An 18,125-nucleotide genomic window follows, 5' to 3' on the forward strand; every position below is an offset into this window, starting at 1 on the left:
CACTACTGCCAGGGCATACATTTCATAGCCAAAAGATCCTGGGGCACACCTAGATATATGGTGTGTATATGTATATTTTTACACCGTGTGTGTATGTGTGTGTATATATATTATTTACAGTATATATATATGTAACGCATTAACACATGACCGAATTAACGGTGTTATGTTTTAGCGCATTGACCATTATTTTTTTTTTCTTTTTGACCCTTTGAAGCATCCGTAGGTCCATTCTCCGGATGGCTTCCAGATCTGAACACTCCCTCTGCACATCTAAACAATCACAATGATTGGGGGCGGAATCTGTTAAGGGACAACTTATACGGCCATCTCAACCAATCACAGCGACTGACTGGGAAGGTGTGTAGACAGACATGGAAGCGCTCTACATGAAAACTACATGGAAAAACAGCGGGCGTGCGTTCGTCTGTGCACGGTTAAAATTTTACACGGCACACCCAGTCATCTCAGAGGGCACACTAAAGTACAGCGGAATCCTGGTTGAAAAACACTGGCCTATATGGTGAAGTGGGCTGTATAGCATCAACCCGAGGTTGATTTTAAAATCTCTGTGTCGTTATTCATGTCCTCACTGTTTTGCTATTATTTTAATGTTGTTTTATGCTTTTGCTTCTTTTTTTTCTTTTTTTTTTGCTTTATTGTTAAATTAGTTGTACTTTTCTGTAATTGTATTCTTGCTCTGTAAAGCACTTTGAGCTGCATTTCATGTCATGGAAGGTGCTATACAAATAAAGTTTATTATTAGATACATTTTGGGTGTCGGTTCTTCCTTGGCAATGTAAGTGCAAAGTTGCACGCCGATTGGTCCAGTGTTGCCGGAGATTAGCTGCTCACAGACACACACATGCACACAGACACACGGACGGACGGATGGACGGACGGGAGCGAAAACAGAATCCAAAAATGATATGCTTATTCTACATAAGGCCTGATATGTTTTGCAAAACATATCACTTAAACCACACATAATGTAACTGCGATAGTGTACAAATGGAATTTGGTTCCTAACTATCAGTCATGTAGCTGTGGACCCGCTGGAACCCCATCATGGACCCCTGGTGGTTGAGAACTAGTGCACTAGGAGAACACATGTTGAAGGTGAAACACAACACCTAAATCTATCTAAATCCCTGCAGCGATCAGTCCTCCCAGAGAAACATATCAGACATGTTCAGTTTGTTGAAATTAGCTTGTACGTGAAACATCGTAGGACCTAGAATTTGAATCACATTCTGATTCTAGCTACAACAACAACATTATTTCCCCACGGAAACAATGTGAAAACATAATTTTTCCACTGGCCAATAACTCCTGTGCCTGCTGTCTCATTACATTACAACGGCTTACCGATCTGAGAGGAATTTCACTCCTACGCATTTGGCCTTCGGACCGTCAGGATTATAGTGCTATGCGTTCTACCTCAGCCCAACGGATCAAAATCCCCTCGGCCGGTGGGTGCTCCGCTTGTCAGCAATTACCACGGCTAGACACTACGGGAGCTTGTGTGTGAAAGAGAGTGAGTGTGTCTGTGTCTGTGTGTGTGTGTGAGAGAGTGAGTGTGAGAGATGAGAGAGAGAGACAGAGAGATAGTGTGCTTCAAGCGACAGGGCTTAGCGGCTTTAACATGCACAAAAGATGTCAAGTCTGTGATTAGACCAGCTGATAACAGGCTTAGCCGTGTGTGTGTGTGTATGTCTGTGTGCGCGCAGCGCGCATGTGTAGCATGCGTGCACGTGTGTGTGTGCGCGCACGTCTTCAGCACTATTGCATGATCATTTGGCTACCTGTGGGAAAGACAAAGAGATTCAGAGATTGTGTGTAGTAATGTTTTAATGCTGCTTCAAAATATCCCTCAACTGCAGACATAAAGGCCTTCACAGCACTGAGGGCCGATGCTCTCCTCCACTCCTAATCCTTTTCATCATAGACTTCCACACATTACAAACCTGCATATTTGTCCCGTAGTCCACTCCCTTTTATTTTTTCATCTCTCTCTCTCTCTCTCTCTCTCTCATCTCTCTCTCTCTCTCTCTCATCTCTCTCTCTCTCTCTCTCTTCTCTCATCTCTCTCTCTCATCTCTCTCTCTCTCTCTCTCTCTCCTCTCTCTCTCTCTCTCTCTCTCTCTCTCTCTCTCTCTCTCTCATCTCTCTCTCTCTCTCTCTCTCTCTCTCTCTCTCTCTCTCTCTCTCTCTCTCTCTCTCTCTCTCTCTCTCTCAGTCTCTCAGTCTCTCCGGGCTGCAGTTTTGACGTACTGCCTCCAATTCTCTTCTCTCCACCGCAAATCTATTCCTCTCCTTCTCCGGCTAACAAGCAGACCAGTGCTAGCTGTATCTGGCTGGCTGGCAGAGTCATAAATTTGAATGCATTAAACATACCACGATCCAGGTATCTGCCCTCCGTCTCTTCATCTCCCCTGTCTGTCCACATTCCCCAGCAGCTAGCTCTATCCTCGTGCTGCCGTGTGCTATAGCTACTGCAGACAGTGCCAATAAGGGCAAAGCCTGATTTATACTTTGTCGTACGATGGTGTCGCAGGCCCGAAAATAGCCGATCGACAAGCACACGATGCGTTACGGACGCCACACGTTGTGAGCTTGTAAAGCAGCTATTTTCGGGACACGTGACGTGACGTAAGTATATATTAACCCATTAAGACCGGGAATGCATCTGTGTCATTTTAAGATTCCAAAATAGCAGATCTACAAGCTCATAGCACGGCACCGAGTGCCGCGCTACGAGCTTGTAAGATCTGCTATTTCTTTTTTTTTTTTATCGTGAAAATGTGTGCAAATCTTTATACATTCAAACATTTTTTACTTTTCTGGGGGGTCAACATATTTTGAGATGGGGGTCCGTGGCCAAATACATATCATTTTGGGGGTCCTTTCAGTTTGAGAACCACTGATATTATAGCAACATACGTTTTTTTTCAAAACCCCCAGAAGCAAATATTGAGTTCAAAATATATTATATTCAAAGATTTTCATTCTACAAGGTCATAGCGTGGCCCTCGTGCCGTGCTGTGAGCTTGTATATCTGCATTTTTTTTTACATATATATTATAGCCAAAGAAATCCAAAATGACACAGATGCTTTCCCCCGGTCTTAACTGGTTAAACATGAGGGCTGGTGAGAAAGATTCTTCACCGCTCTCTCCCATGAATGTTCATCGGAAAGAAGTACAAGCTGAATTCATGGGTATGGGACTTGGGAGACATACAAATATAGTTTATTCATTAAGAATACAAAATGCTTTTTTAGAAATAGGGATACTGCAGGTTGTTGAGGCCCGAGGGACATTAATTTAATTCTGAGAGTACAAATGTAACCAAATGGACCATGTGGTTACGTTTCCCACGTGGAAAGCCAACTTCTTAACCACTAAGCCAAAGGGATATACCTATTGCTCGGGGGAGATATTAGACTTTCAGGCTGAGGTATCAGGCTGAGGTATCAGGCTGAGGTATCAGGCTGAGGTAGTGAACCACTCTGTTACACTCACCCCCCCCCCCTTTGACCTCCTCCCACGGGGTAACCTGATCCGGGGTCACGACACCATTGTAACGCTAGGGATTCGAACCCGGGTCTCCCCGCGTGAAAAGCCAAACATCTTAACCACTGAGCCAAAGGGCTATCTTTATCACTCGGGGGAGATAGTAGACTTTCAGGCCATCAGGCTGAGGCAGTGAACCACTCAGTTACAGGTGCATGTTGAAGCTTGTGTGTCTATATTTGTAGCAATATGACAGCTGATAACACCATAAGTCAAGCCCTTAACAGAGATTGAGACCTGAAGCCGATTCTACATGTCTCCTAAATCTCAACAGTATTCTGAAAAACGTATGTTTCTATATCCGTGGTGCTCAAACTTTTTCATGTCAAGGACCCCCAAAATTACATGTATTTGGCCGCAGACCCCCATCAAAATATTATGTTCCAGGGACCCCCAGAAGCAAAGATTTGAGTTAAAAATGTTCGCTTTAAAAATATATATATTCAAAGATTTGCACACATTTTCACGATTTTTCAAAAATAGCAGATCTACAAGCTCGTAGCGCGGCACTCGGTGCCGCGCTATGAGCTTGTATATCTGCTATTTTTGAATAGCCAAAGTATAAAATAATGCTTTTTTAGCTCAAATCAAAAAATGACACAGTTCCAGGTCTTAAAGGGTTAACACATTGCGTGCCAATCGAGTAGATCTACGCAAATCTAAATAATTGCGCAGCGTGCCAAGTCTTCTTTTTTTTCTCGCAGGTTCACATTTCATTGTAGGCCTCCCTCGCAGTGACACATTTCATTGTAGCACAACCCGGATATGGAAATATCCGTATCCGGAGATTTTCGTTCCCACCCGCCTCCGCTCTAAATCTTCCCCTAATCCTCCATTATCTCTGACTTTTCTTTCTCCTCGCTGAACGCTGTTTAACATAAACGGCGACTACTTCAAAATGGACGATCGCCGATTGAAACGGTCTTCTCTGGGCCACTCACACAGCTACCCTGTGTGTCTACAAACAGTTTAACGCGCGATCTTAAAGGTATTTAGCGAGGTCTGTGGCGACGTGAAAAAAACAAAAAAACAACAATAAATCGCTGGCACTGGTGAGTACATTATGATATTAAACTCTGGCGTGGAATGTGTTAAGAGGCCACCTCCAGGTCAGTTTTACTGTTTGTTTTTTATCTATTATAGTGTGGTAATTTTGTGTAGAAAAACAAAAAAAACAATGCATGCATAAATCACAGTTCTTATATAAGACACAGGCTACTCAATAGACTTTTATTCATCCATATGCTCTTGCTGGATTTGAGAAACTTTACTGGAATCAATACACCCATCTGGCCATTCTATTTATCTGTACAAATACAAGCACTCTGGGCCCTGTTTTACGCCAGGTGCTAAATGGCGGCAGGCGCAGCGAAATGATCATTGCTAGTTTACAACCAATACAGTTGTCATTTTCCCACCCGGGCCCCCATGTTGTATAATTACCAAATGTACTTAGCTCATCTGTGCACTGAGGATCTGGTCTTAAAACGAGGTGTGGTCTGGCGCATTGCCATCTTAAAGGTTTCATGACGTTCAGTTTTACCACACATTAAAAGTCTTTGTCATGGTCCTTCAAACGTGTATAGAAAGTTTTAACAAAAAATTCCACTCCATTGATCCATGGCAGGTGTTTTTCTCTCACATTTCTAAAGCCTTTTCAACTGCAATGAAAAAAGAAATCTTTGCCTGAGGGTGTCGCTGGTGAGGGATTTTGCCTGTCAATCATCGCCTCTGCTCCGCCCCCCCCCAAAGGAAAGGATAGGGGAGGGGAGGGGCGAGGAGGAGAGTGGGCGGGATTAATGGGCTGTGACTTCACTGCCGAAGGGCCAAGCTCAGTTTACTTTTCAGCCTAATTATTCAGAAAACCCCAGACCACAGAAAATCCACTGAATGTTCAAAGTTCAGATTTTTTGGGTGTAATTGAGGTCATAAAACCCCCAAAAAAAACATAAAAAATAAAAAAAAGTGAAAATGAATGTCATAGAACCTTTAAGGCCTTGACTATACGTATATAGATATTTGAAAAAAATGATATTTTCAATCTCTGTTAACACATTGAGTGCCAGGTACTATCATCCAAATCCTCCTCAGAGGGCCAGCGTTTTGACTATGTCTTGGTGATATTTAGACAGCTGTAGAAGCCACAACGAGGATCCGGATGGAAACAAAAGAATATGTCCGGGCGATGGGGTAGGGGTCCGTCTATCCAGTGGAACAATAACATTTCTACCGCAATACGTCGTTTTAGAGCGATCGCCCGTGGAAAATGGCTGGTTTTCACCACAAAAAGAAAAGATATGGAGATATGGATATGGAGATATTGGAGCGGATGGACGTCTTGTTTTTTGGCACGATGTCACATCCGTCCTTATCTTTTTACAGTGTCCTAGGTCTCTCACACGGTTAAACACAAAGGTACACATTCCCTAACCACTTATATGACAGTGTCGCCTACAAGCTTAACTCATTGACTGCCAATGACGAGATTTCTCGTCATGTGGTGTTTTCAGTGGTTTACCATAGAGGGCGCGCTTCCGCAGCCTGTGAATGATTATGATGATGATGATGATGATGATGAAGAGTACACCCAGAAATCACGTGATCACAACAAAATGAAGCTGGTTTTGTTTAGTATTATAGGATTTATAAAAAATAACTTCTCTCTGCTTTCTGGTGCTTTTTAGCGAAAACAAGCCACATTCAACTGCCCATAACTATGGAACCCCCCCCCCCACGTCTTTTGAGGCGATCACCGGGTGGATTGTTGTGAAGAATAATATTACAACTTGATGACCTGCAGAGTCTCCTACTAGTACTGACCGATGACCCGGTCATCAGATTATTGGCTCAGGAATGCGACAAAAATAAAACAATCTCCATGAATTCAAGGCTTCATGGGCTGTGTAATTGATAGAAAATGAGTCATTGTTTGGGTGAACTACTCCTTTAAGACACATCGTGAGCTTGTAGATCTGCTATTTTCACTGTTTTCCACAGATTTCCCCTATAATGACATGCCAAATTATGGACGCCGGGTTGAAAGTGGTTACATTTTCAAAGAGCTGAAAATGATGATAGCTTCAATATCATCCCCATCTATAAGAGCCTCCTTACTCTGGGGATACAGCATGGAGGACTCGTCTCTCCCTATCCCTAACACACATTCAGTCACATACACAAAGACGAAACATTAAGGGAGTGAAAAAGAGGAGAAAAATCAAGAAGGAGAGAGAGAGAGAGAGAGAAAAATAAGTATAAAGGAATGGAGGAGGAATGAGAGCTGGGAGAATGTGGTACCTGGCTGCAGCACATGTTGCTGTGCTGTCTGTCTGCACTGAATCAATCCCGCTTCATTCCCTTTAGCAGAAGTGATGTGCTTCAACACTGCCATCTAGTGGCCGCCCAACAAATCACCCGTTGTGGGCAACCAGACGCACTGATCTGTACTGTTGACATGTGGCGATTATCCTCCATAGCTATCTATCTCAAATGATCAATCACAATGCTTCCCAACCACAGGGGCATACTCAAACCCAAAACAATTAAGGAATTAAGGAACAGCAAGCATTTCCTTGATCTACCCATTGTGAGCTTAAAGACCCCCTTTTATTTTGCTAGTTAAATTGCAAGTAGTTTTTAGCAATTTTCAGCTGTTTGATTGTTATGCCAACCTGTAGTGTCAAACATTGATTCCAGAGGCACCATAGACTATTTGTGATAGAAAAAAAAGTGTTTTTTGTTTGTTTGTTTTTCAAGCTCCTTCTGAAAAGTTTTTTTTGGCTAAAACCGATATCGTCCCCACTGACACGCCCACATTGAATCGACCGAGACTAGAGAATCGACCTGCTAGCCTTCCGTGATTGCCCTAGTGTTGCCAAGGTGTGATGTATGACTTCAAACCACCTGCGGTTGGGTGAGAATATTTGGGTGAAAAGCAGAAACTAACACCTGTCTATGGTGTCTCAGAAAAAGCATGTTGTGCAGCAGTGTTAATGGCATTCTCCGCCGTATGGCTTCATAACAGTGAAAAAAATACGAATCTGACCAAAGCCTTGTGTGTCTGGAAGATTTTGACCGTAATTTGTATGATTTGCAACGAGATAAGTGCAGGTAACTGATTAACACTAGAGTTCAAGAGATTGCTGTGACTTGGATGTATAGCAGTCTGGAACAGCCTGTAAACAGGTGCTAGTCAGGAGCATGGCAGCCATGATACAGTGATCTCCTCAACAAACAGAATGACGTTTGATCCAAGCCGCATGTCGCCATGACCCCTGCACTGCACCTAGTTTGTATTATGATTGCTTACAGTATGTGTCCAATGATATTGGAGGTCGTTGTTTGTTTTTTGGAGGATCCCATTTTTATGCATATTGTGCCTTTAATGTAGTATGTAATATCATGCATGGTGAGAAAATTACCCAGCGAGATTAGACTCAGTTGAACTGAATATTTGATAAGCCTACTAGAATCCTGAGTATTAATTTACCCTTGAGAGTGTAAAGATCTACTCTTATGGGTCCATTTTTTTACACTCAGGATTATACAGTGTACTACCGCAACATATGCTCCCATTGATCTGTATGGATCTAAAAGCACATTCCACTAGCGTGTGGCAACCACTCACCTGGAACCAACACACAGCAACACAACAGGTATCAAAAGCCTATTAATATCAGCCATCCACCCCAGCAGCTCCTGAAACTCAATTACTTAAAGCAGACGCTGGTTCCTGTGTGCGTGTGCGTGTGCGTGTGTGTGTGTGTGCGCGTGCGTGCGTGCATGCGTGTGTTGTTCGGCACTCTGAATGCCTGTGCATACTAATAGTGGTTTATTTGTAGCGGGGGGTGATACCTCCGAGGCAGGGAGAATAAAGAGTGAAAGAAACAGAATGCAGGAGGTGCTAATGAACGAACGAAGAGAGGATATGTCACGCTGCCGCAAGTCATTTCAATGAGTTCACTCAAGGGGTTATATATCCTCACTCTCACAATTATACAAGGAATTGGATTTGTAACATCAACGTACTGATGAATACAAAAGAAGGTGCTTCCTGCAAACCGAATACGATTCCTAGTAGATTTTAATAATGGATACGAGTTCAATGATCCCTCTACGACCAGGAAGATGCTCTCAGTCCATTATGTCCAGAACAATCTGGCTTTGTAAAAAATTTCTATCCTAGTGCTGTGCATGTCCAGGTCATGCATTGCCAGATCATCAGTGATCTCTGCCTATAGATAAGTCTGGGGGGCGTCTAAAGGCAAGATAGCTGCTAGAACAGAAGCTAACAAACCTACGCTCATCGCTTTAGAAACCAATCATGTCACCGCCGCAATATGAGGGACCAGCCTAAAAGGCTTTTGATTGGTTCAGCAATGCATTTTCTCCAATAAGTTCCACCCAGTTTGAGTAAAGAGAGCTGGGAGATTGTCCTTCGTCTCAAATCGAGCGAAGCATTTAGAGACTGACTATGCACACCCTTAATACCTTGATCTGATACCAGACATACATTTTATTAATAGTTAGTTTTCATCTCACTTTTTATAAAAAAAAATATGATTTTAATGCATATAAAGTAAAACATTTTCATGTATCTTGCATCTCTACTCTGGTTTATTCATATTCTTCTTATATCAAAATCCAATGATGTTTTCTTTATTATTTTGTTTTACAGTAAGAAAATACCTTTGTAGGCTTGAACCAACTAATTTGAACCAATCATGACATCCATCCACCCATCACTCAATCTTTCACTGAAAATCTCCATGTTTGATATGACACGCCCACTTTTCAACATTCAAAATAAATTCCTCCCACTGTGTCATGCCTGCCTGTCCTTTTTCACTCAGAAATAAGTCACTATATGGAAGTTAGATACTGTGTATCTAGTCTCGCGTTACCAGACTGTTGCCTCCCACAATTTTCAAATGTTTCCGGCATACAGTCTGGGACTCGGAATCTCTGATCATGATTAGAATATAAACCGGATGTGGAGCCTCCTCTCCATTTCCGTATCGCCTTTATAGTCGCACAAATTTATCCTAATATAAATACAAATCATCTAAGTATACATAGCTTGCTGCTTAGCAGAAATGGAAATTAAAAAAGTAAAGTGTAAAGATATCTTAAAAGATATTTTCGTGAACGGAAGTGCCAGTTTCCTCTCTCGGATTTTGGGAGTTGTAGTTCCAGACTCTAATATAGCAGGGGTCTTCAACAGGGGGTCCGGGACCCCTAGGGGGTCCTCAGAGCTACTATAGGGGGTCCGCCAAATCTTTGTGTGATAGGATTTCGTTTTTTTACATTAACCACTTGAACCCTAGAATTCCTTTTCTGAGGCCGCGAGGCGTTGAGAGCTTGTAGATCGGCTATTTTTGCCAAAGAGGCTATTGGTGTAGAGGGAAAAAAGAGCAAACTAAGTAAAAAAAAACTTTAATCTGAAACACAATTTTATACAGTATAGAGTAGGGGGTCCCTGCTTCATCTCTCTCTCAGCTAGGGGGTCCTTGGCCTGAAAACGTTGAAGATCCCTGCTATATAGCATTCAGAGATTGTGGAATAGTTGTCTGGCTACGCGAGACTGCTGTGTATCTAAATATGTACATAATACATACAGTACATACATAAACATGCATACAGCCACAGCTTTGACAGTGTGTGTCCAAGCAGGAGTGAATGGCTAATGTGAGTGGTGGTGGACAGGCAGCCTGAGGAAGAGTTGATGGAGCAGGCTGAGATGTCTGACAGGGGGGTCTGGTCCCACATCTCACACACCTTCTCCTCACCCCAACAGTCTGCATGCTACCGGTATGCACTGGAAAACAGGCTTGGAGAGTGAAGCCAAGGTGTGTCCGTTTGTGTGACATGTATGTGTGACATGTATGTGTGACATGGTGAGGATAGCAATGTGTGCACGTGTATTTTTTTCTTTTTTTTGTGTAGGGATGTACAATTAATCGGCAATTATATCGGTATTGGCAATATCAGCCTTAAAAATGCAATATTTGTATTGAACTGATATCAAAATAATATATCCGTTGCAGACGATGTGTTATTATATTTATGCTTGAATGTGAAGCTGAAAACGCCTTTTTTGATGATGAATGCTGCACATTCAATCAAGTGTTTTCTGGGGAAACTTTCAAAAGGGTCAACAAGTTGGAAAAATGTTAAGTAAAAGTACTAAATGTAAGTTGTTTGAAGTTTGCATCTGCACCCAGAATCACAGTTACTGTATAATAGGCGTAAGGGAAATCCTAATGGAAACTTGTATTGCATTATCAGTATCGGTATTGGCTGATTTGACCACGCAATTAATCAGTAATTGGATATCGGCCAAAATGTGTATATCCTGCATCCTGTCTTCCGCTGTGAGGAATAAGGCAGCTCTATTCAAAGAAGACTCTTATTTGGTGGAATGGGTGTGGGCGCGCATGTGTGTGTTGGGGGGTGGGGGGGGAGAAAGAAGCTTAATTTGCCTTAAATTCTACAGCTCCTTTCTGACCAGCAGAGGTTGCTGTTTATAAACACAAGACTACATCAGATCAGAGCCAAAAATAAAATAAAAATAAATTTATGGCCATCAACTGGCAGAAATACACCTGTATGGTGTCTCTCCATCTCCGCACACGTGCACGCACACACACACACACACACACACACACACACACACACACACACACACACACACACACACACACACACACACACACACACACACACACACACACACACACACACACACACACACACACACACACACACACACACACACACACACACACACACACACACACACACACACACACACACACACACACACACACACACACACACACACAGTATTGACTGGACCTGTCAGTAAAAGTAGAAAACAAGGTTGGGAAGTGAGAGCCAGCGGAGTCTCGTTGCGATGCGACATCATTAAACGCTGGGAGCCAGTATCAGTGAACTCTAGGCCAACGGCTTCATTCAATAATCGTTACAGCGAGCTGGCACACCAAAATACGCTGCGGGACGAATCAATTGTGTGAGAGGGGAGGGGCGGGGGCGGGGTAATGGGATGACTCCAGAGCCTTTCGTTCCGAGAGACAGTGAAGCGGCCACCTCACTCACGCTGTGTGACAAAAACCAAGGAGGGAATCGCTAGCGACTGCAATTAATGCTCAGTAAATAGATCACTGCTCATCACGACAAGAGATCAGTACCGCTCGCTCCAGGGTGAACGCGCACGCGCGCGCACGCACGCACGCACGCACGCACGCACGCACGCACGCACGCACGCACGCACACACACTATATCTAGTGTCAAGCAGGACACACGCACACCATCTCTATGCCTTTCTATTGGCCATGTGAACACATGACCGCTAGACACATGCACACACAAACATTATGCACACACGACCAACCGCCGTGTCATCCTTTCATTACTGTCCCAAGTGTGTTGCCATAGATTAGAGCTGAGATGTCATGTGTTTAGTCAGCCATAGAAAAGCTGCCGTGTGCTTTGAAAAAGACCACTTCTCTATCAAACCAATCCCATCCAATCTCCTCTTCTTTTTCATCTCCCAATCCCCATACCCACCACTGAGTCACAGTTACGCTCATGTATGCTGACATTCTGACATGGATGTGTGTCAAAGCCTTGTGCAATACAAGCACATTTCAAATAGCTTTGGAAAAGTAGGATTTCTACTTTGCGGCCATATTCATTCTTTTTTCTTTTTTTTCCTTTTTACGGTTTGGTCCCATCATAAGTAATCTTCTCACAATGTATTCACCATTATACCATGGCCATGTAGAACCCTCAGTTCTGATTGGTCGGTGAGTGTGCAGTAAGATAACGGAATGGCTATGACCTCATCAACATTGTAAATTAATTTGCATATAAGAACAACTGTTATTAACAGTTATTTGCCAGGTTTAGCTACAGCTATCCTTAAATACTACATGGATTTCAATATAACTTTAAACCCTTTGGGGAACATTAAATGGACAGTATGGGTTGATATTGTGGTAAAAGATGCGACTATTGTCGCTGTTGTTTGTCATTACCACAGCTTCTCTTCTCTTGTTGGAGTGATACATTAAGGTTTACAATCAATCCGAAGAAGTTGAATAAAGTTTGCCTCAACATCATGCAATATTTGTTCTAAAACTATACAGCTTGTTGTTGATTATCCCTTGCCTGATAACCAGTCCATGTAGGCTGGATGTAAACAAAGACACGTCGTATCATCTCATAACTTGTGTAAAAGGTCTATGTAAAATGTCTACCTCCACAAGAATACGTGTGTAGGTTGTCTGCAATTTGACAGACAGGTTAGTTGTAGAAGCACATAAAGGATGTTTAAATAACCCATGCCTTCAGAAGTCATATTATTCTCACAATCGCATTAAGCTCAAAGTATTGATGTGCCATAAACACAGCCCGTTGACGTGGTTATCTTTTGATTACAGTCACCTGCTATCTTATCATAATCAGTGGTGGAAAAAGTACTCAAATTCTTTACTTAAGTAAAAGTACCAATACTGCAATATAAAAATACTCTGTTACAAGTAAAAGTCTAGAATTCAAAATTTACTTGAGTAAAAGTACAAAAGTATTGGCATCAAAATGTACTTCGAGTACCAAAAGTAAAAGTACTAAATATTTGAAAATAGCCGATCTACAAGCTCACAACGCGTCGCGATGCGACGCGTTGTGAGCTTGTAGATCTGCTATTTTCAAATAGCCTAGGTATAAAATAGGGTTAAAGTGGTTAATGTATGTTTCATTATATCATAGTTTATATCTGAATAGCAACTAGTAACTAAAGTTTTCAAATAATTGTAGTAGAGTAAAAAGTACAATATTTGCCTCTGAGATGTAGTGGAGTAGAAGTAAAAGTACTGAAAATTGGAAATACTCAAGTAAAGTACAAATACCTCAAAATTGTACTTAAGTACAGTACTTAAGTAAATGTACTTAGTTACTTTCCACCACTGATCATAATCACCTGTCATCTGCCTCTCCAAAGACAGCTGTGAAGGGAAGTAACAGCACAGCTGCTGTGTCCAAAGCATCTCCGCTCAGTGCTCATCACTCTATCTCTGGAAATTGAATGTCTAGTAGGCACTTTTTGTAAACACCATAAAAGACTGAATGTGCCAGGATCGTGTAATGTTTTGCCTGTATTAAAAGCCAACCACGAGCCCCCCCCCTGGTGGCTAAAGCTGTTAAAGCACTGACCACATATTCTACAACTTCCTGGGTTCAAATTTTAAACAAGGAGCTGTCACATCTCTTCTTCTCACTACCCTCACTTTACCATGGATGTTCCCATTCTGAGCCTTTTCCAACTGAAGCAGAAAGGGCTTTACCAATCATCTTCTAGACCTTAAAAATTAAACTACACTTAAAACCTGTGGGACTCGGAGTGATTCGAAGCATAGTGAAACTGAAATGTTGATATTTTCACATCTACAATATCCTACTGGGTGGGCCGGCCGGCCGGTGGACCACGGCCACGTCACTCAGATATAACCATAAACAAACCCGATACACCCATATATAGGCATGTCACTATGACTCAGACATAACCATAAACAAACCCGAAACTCATCTGTTTAAGAAAGTAGGTAGCTGATATATTGCACTTTTACCTTAGCGATAGGTATAGTTGCTTGTTTTAGAAGAGAATGCACTTAAGACTTCTGGTGATTAGTAGTTTCCTTGCCTACCTATGTTGAAATGCACTTATTGTAAGTCGCTTTGGATAAAAGCGTCTGCTAAATGACTGTAATGTAATGTAATGTAATGTAATGATGATACACGCCCATATATAGGCATGTCACTATGACTCAGACAGAACCATAAACAAACCTGATACGCCCATATATAGGCATGTCACTATAACTCAGAACAACCATAAACAAACCCGATATGCCATCATAGGCATGTATGGAGATCAGGTTGTCCAAAGCCACAGATCAGACTGCTATGCCCATATATGGTCATGTGTACATACAGTATATGGGCCCGACCCACTTCAAACTTGGCGCGCGCATCGGCTAGGACTCGAGGGAGTGCGGTGCCGGCCGCTCAGTCGTTCAGACATGCGGTTGTCCAGAACCGCAGATCCGACCGATATGTCCATGTATGGAGTTGTCCAGAACCACAAATTCAACCAATATACCCATGTATGGGCATGCAAATATACAGCGTATGGGCATATACTAATGACATCAGGGATCTCCTTATATGGGCACAGAAGGGGCACAGACAGACGGGTACAACGGGTACTCTGACAAAGCCTTTGACACAATGACTCAGACATATTGGTCGCGTAGCGGCCTGAACCTCCAGTACAGTGGTTCTCAAACTTAAAGATTTCAAGGACCCCCCCTTGACTCTGACAGTGTACAAATGGAACCAAATGGACCCTGACGGGTCCATTTGGTTCCATTTGTATACTGTCAGAGTTACAGACTTACGGGTCCATTTGGTTCCATTTGTATACTGTCAGAGTTACAGACTTACGGGTCCATTTGGTTCCATTTGTATACTGTCTACAGTTACAGATACTACGGGTCAATTTAGAACCCCCTAAAAGAGTCCCTGGGCCCCACCTTGAGAACCACTGCTCTAGTATAACATAATTGCAGGGATAACATGCATGGCTTAGTACATGTACTGTTAACTCATTCAGTGCCTGACTTATTTCTGGCAGTTTGGCTCTGAGTGCCAGAGCCAAAATTCATTGTAAAAAAAAAAGTGCTTAGGAGCCGAGATACAGCCTTTTTCAGTAAGAAGTTAAACAAGAAGTGAATGGAGCACAACATTTTCAAATCATGATATCTTGGGTTCTGATTTTTTTTTTTGGACGTCTTAGACGTCCAGTGGCACAGGGCTTATGATACAACGGACGTCTTAGACGTCCAGTGGCACTGAATGAGTTAATATACAACACCCTCAGAGTGCTGCCAAAACGTCTTAATCTTAAATCAAAGTATAGGTCATTGTCTATCTTTACAAGAATAAGTGTTTATGTTGTCTGCAAATTAACAGACAGATAGATGTGGAATCGCAGATTCCTTATGATGTTTCATTTCTGGTCAAGTACAGAACGTGCCAGTTCAAAGTCTGACCAGCAGAGGCTGCTATTTACCAACAAAACAGGTGAGGCACACATCAGGTTGTATTTACTGGCCCATTTTTTGTTATCTTATTTCCCAAAATATGACAATTGCTGCTGACACTGTAGTTTGATTTGTGGAGATTATATTGTTGAACAGGTGTTAATATCATAAGCCTTTAAAGCTTATTTCTGTAATTTAACTCAAACCCAACCCAACCCTAACTTCATTACCTTTCGAGCATAAATAAAGGTTTGAATGAATGAGTGAAAAAGGCAGGGGGCATACATGGTATTATTGGCCTACAAAAAGACATCATCCCAGTTTGTGAATGAGTGTTTACATGATTATTTGTCTGTTTGCATTTGAATCGCAAGACAAGTATACCTCAAAAAGAGGCTAACTAGGTAAGTTCTTGCTATTTGCCTCACAACACATACCTTACTACCACTTGAGAATTTGAGGCAATCTTAGATCTGGTCCTTTTGTCATATTTTGTTTCTATTCTATTTGTCCTATTTGTTCACTTTGTATTCAGTATACTTTTCTTCAGTATAATTTTCTGGACCCCCAAATTGACACTCATTAGCCCGCGGACCCCCATTTAAAAAGATATGCCAGGGACCCCCATAAGAGGAGATTTTTTACGGCTCTAGCAGCGATTCTCAACCATTTTAATTTCAAGGACCCCCAGTTTGACAGGCATTAGGGCTACAGACCCCCATTTAATGGCATTTCTATCACTTGGACCGCAATTTATATTGTAAAATCTTTGTCAATTTAACTCTGAGCATGTACAAATGGAACCAAATGGACCCGTTAGGGTCCATTTGGTTCCATTTGTACACTCTCAGAGTTACAGACCCATAAGGGTCCATTTGGTTCCTAATCTATCATTTAGCTGGGGACCCCCTGGAACTCCCTCAAGTACCCCTGGGGGTCCCCGGACCCCACTTTGAGAACCAATGCTCTGGCTAAGATGTTTTGATGATTGATTTGACTTCTAGCTCCCGGCAGCCATATTGGATACCATCTTGGAAATGACGCCTTTCCGTTTTTTACTGGATTTTTAGTATGTTCTAATGTTTTTTGGGGTTTACGTGATTTTTTATATATTGACCACTGACCGGTCTATAGTGTTTACACTCTACTGGATGGCGGCCATCTTGGATTTCTGGGTCAAAAAGATGTTACAATGTAAAACTGATGTCAGAGTCAGAACCCCCATGGGCGACTTATATGACAGAGTGTCTTATACCATTGGTTCTCAAAGTGGGGTCCGGGTTGCAAAATTAGTTAACAAAGCGTCGCAATCATTTTAACCCCTTTATCCATATTTTATACTTTGGCTATTCAACAATATATATATTTTTGAAAAATCGAGAAAGGTTTTGCAAATCTTAAAGAGGTGGTGCCATGTTTTTGCACTTTTTCTGTTTTTCATGTGTCTATGAGGTTGATAGAACTTCATTAAACCCCCCGGTGGTGTTTTTATGGTGTTTTATGTCTTCTCTGACTATTTGGAGTTTCTTCCTGGAGGCTGAAACCTTGAGGGTCAAACGTGCCAATAGAGAAACAGCGCTTTAGTGACATCACAAAGCCCACACCCTCCCCCTCATTATCATAACACAACAGGTGTGGGCATGAGGAGGAGGAGGGACTAGGACAGGTGGGTGGTGCTAAGGTGGTGGAGGAGGTGCTAAGGTGAGAACCAGGTATACTTAATGCACTGGTGGGTGTGTCTACATAAAAACAACATTTTAACACTTACTGTACACTTTTTTTTTGTTGAAAAAAATCCTTACATAATAATAATACCTTATGATCAGGTTTTAGGGTTGAAAAATATCATGGCACTCCATCTTTAAAATATATATTTCTTTTTTAAGCGAACATTTGTAACTCAAATCTTTACTTCTGGGAGTCCCTAGAACAAAATATCTTGAGATGGGGGGGGGCAAATATGACATGGGGGGGTCCTTCACATGACAAAGTTTGAGAACCACTGTCTTATACAGTACATTATTCTAGGTGCTCTGGTACAAAAGTTAGATTTTCACGATGGCGCCAGGGGCCGTTTTGGATTTGGCGCCAGGGGCCGTTTTGGATTTGGCCCTGTAGAAAAACATGGCGGGATTTTTGATAGATACCTAATACCTTTATTGATCCCGCGGGGGGGAATTCAGGCGCCAGAGAGGGACCTGAGGGCTTGGGGGCTAAATCTTTTGTTAAAAGGTCCATAGAAGTTAAATCAATCAATCATCATCAATCAGCCAGAGAATGGTCACGGTATTGACGTTATCGGACTCCACCAGTACATCCATTCTCTACTACTGCCAGTTACACCGGGCAATGCGGGCACTGTTAAGTTTCCTGACATTGGTCTACTTTTGTGAGGTCATATATGGTCATACAGCCAGGTACAGA

The 18,125-nt window shown here is 42.2% G+C and overlaps 1 protein-coding gene across 1 annotated transcript in view; it reads right to left on the minus strand.

The window, feature by feature from the left end:
• The window catches only part of chchd6b (coiled-coil-helix-coiled-coil-helix domain containing 6b), a 97,220-nt gene that overhangs the window by 73,779 nt on the left and 5,316 nt on the right, over positions 1 to 18,125 (minus strand). The gene's annotated exons all lie outside the window — the stretch shown is intronic.

This window comes from Gymnoscopelus braueri (genome assembly GCF_963280865.1).
Source record: "Gymnoscopelus braueri genome assembly, chromosome: 3".
In the NCBI taxonomy this organism is placed as follows: domain Eukaryota; kingdom Metazoa; phylum Chordata; class Actinopteri; order Myctophiformes; family Myctophidae; genus Gymnoscopelus; species Gymnoscopelus braueri.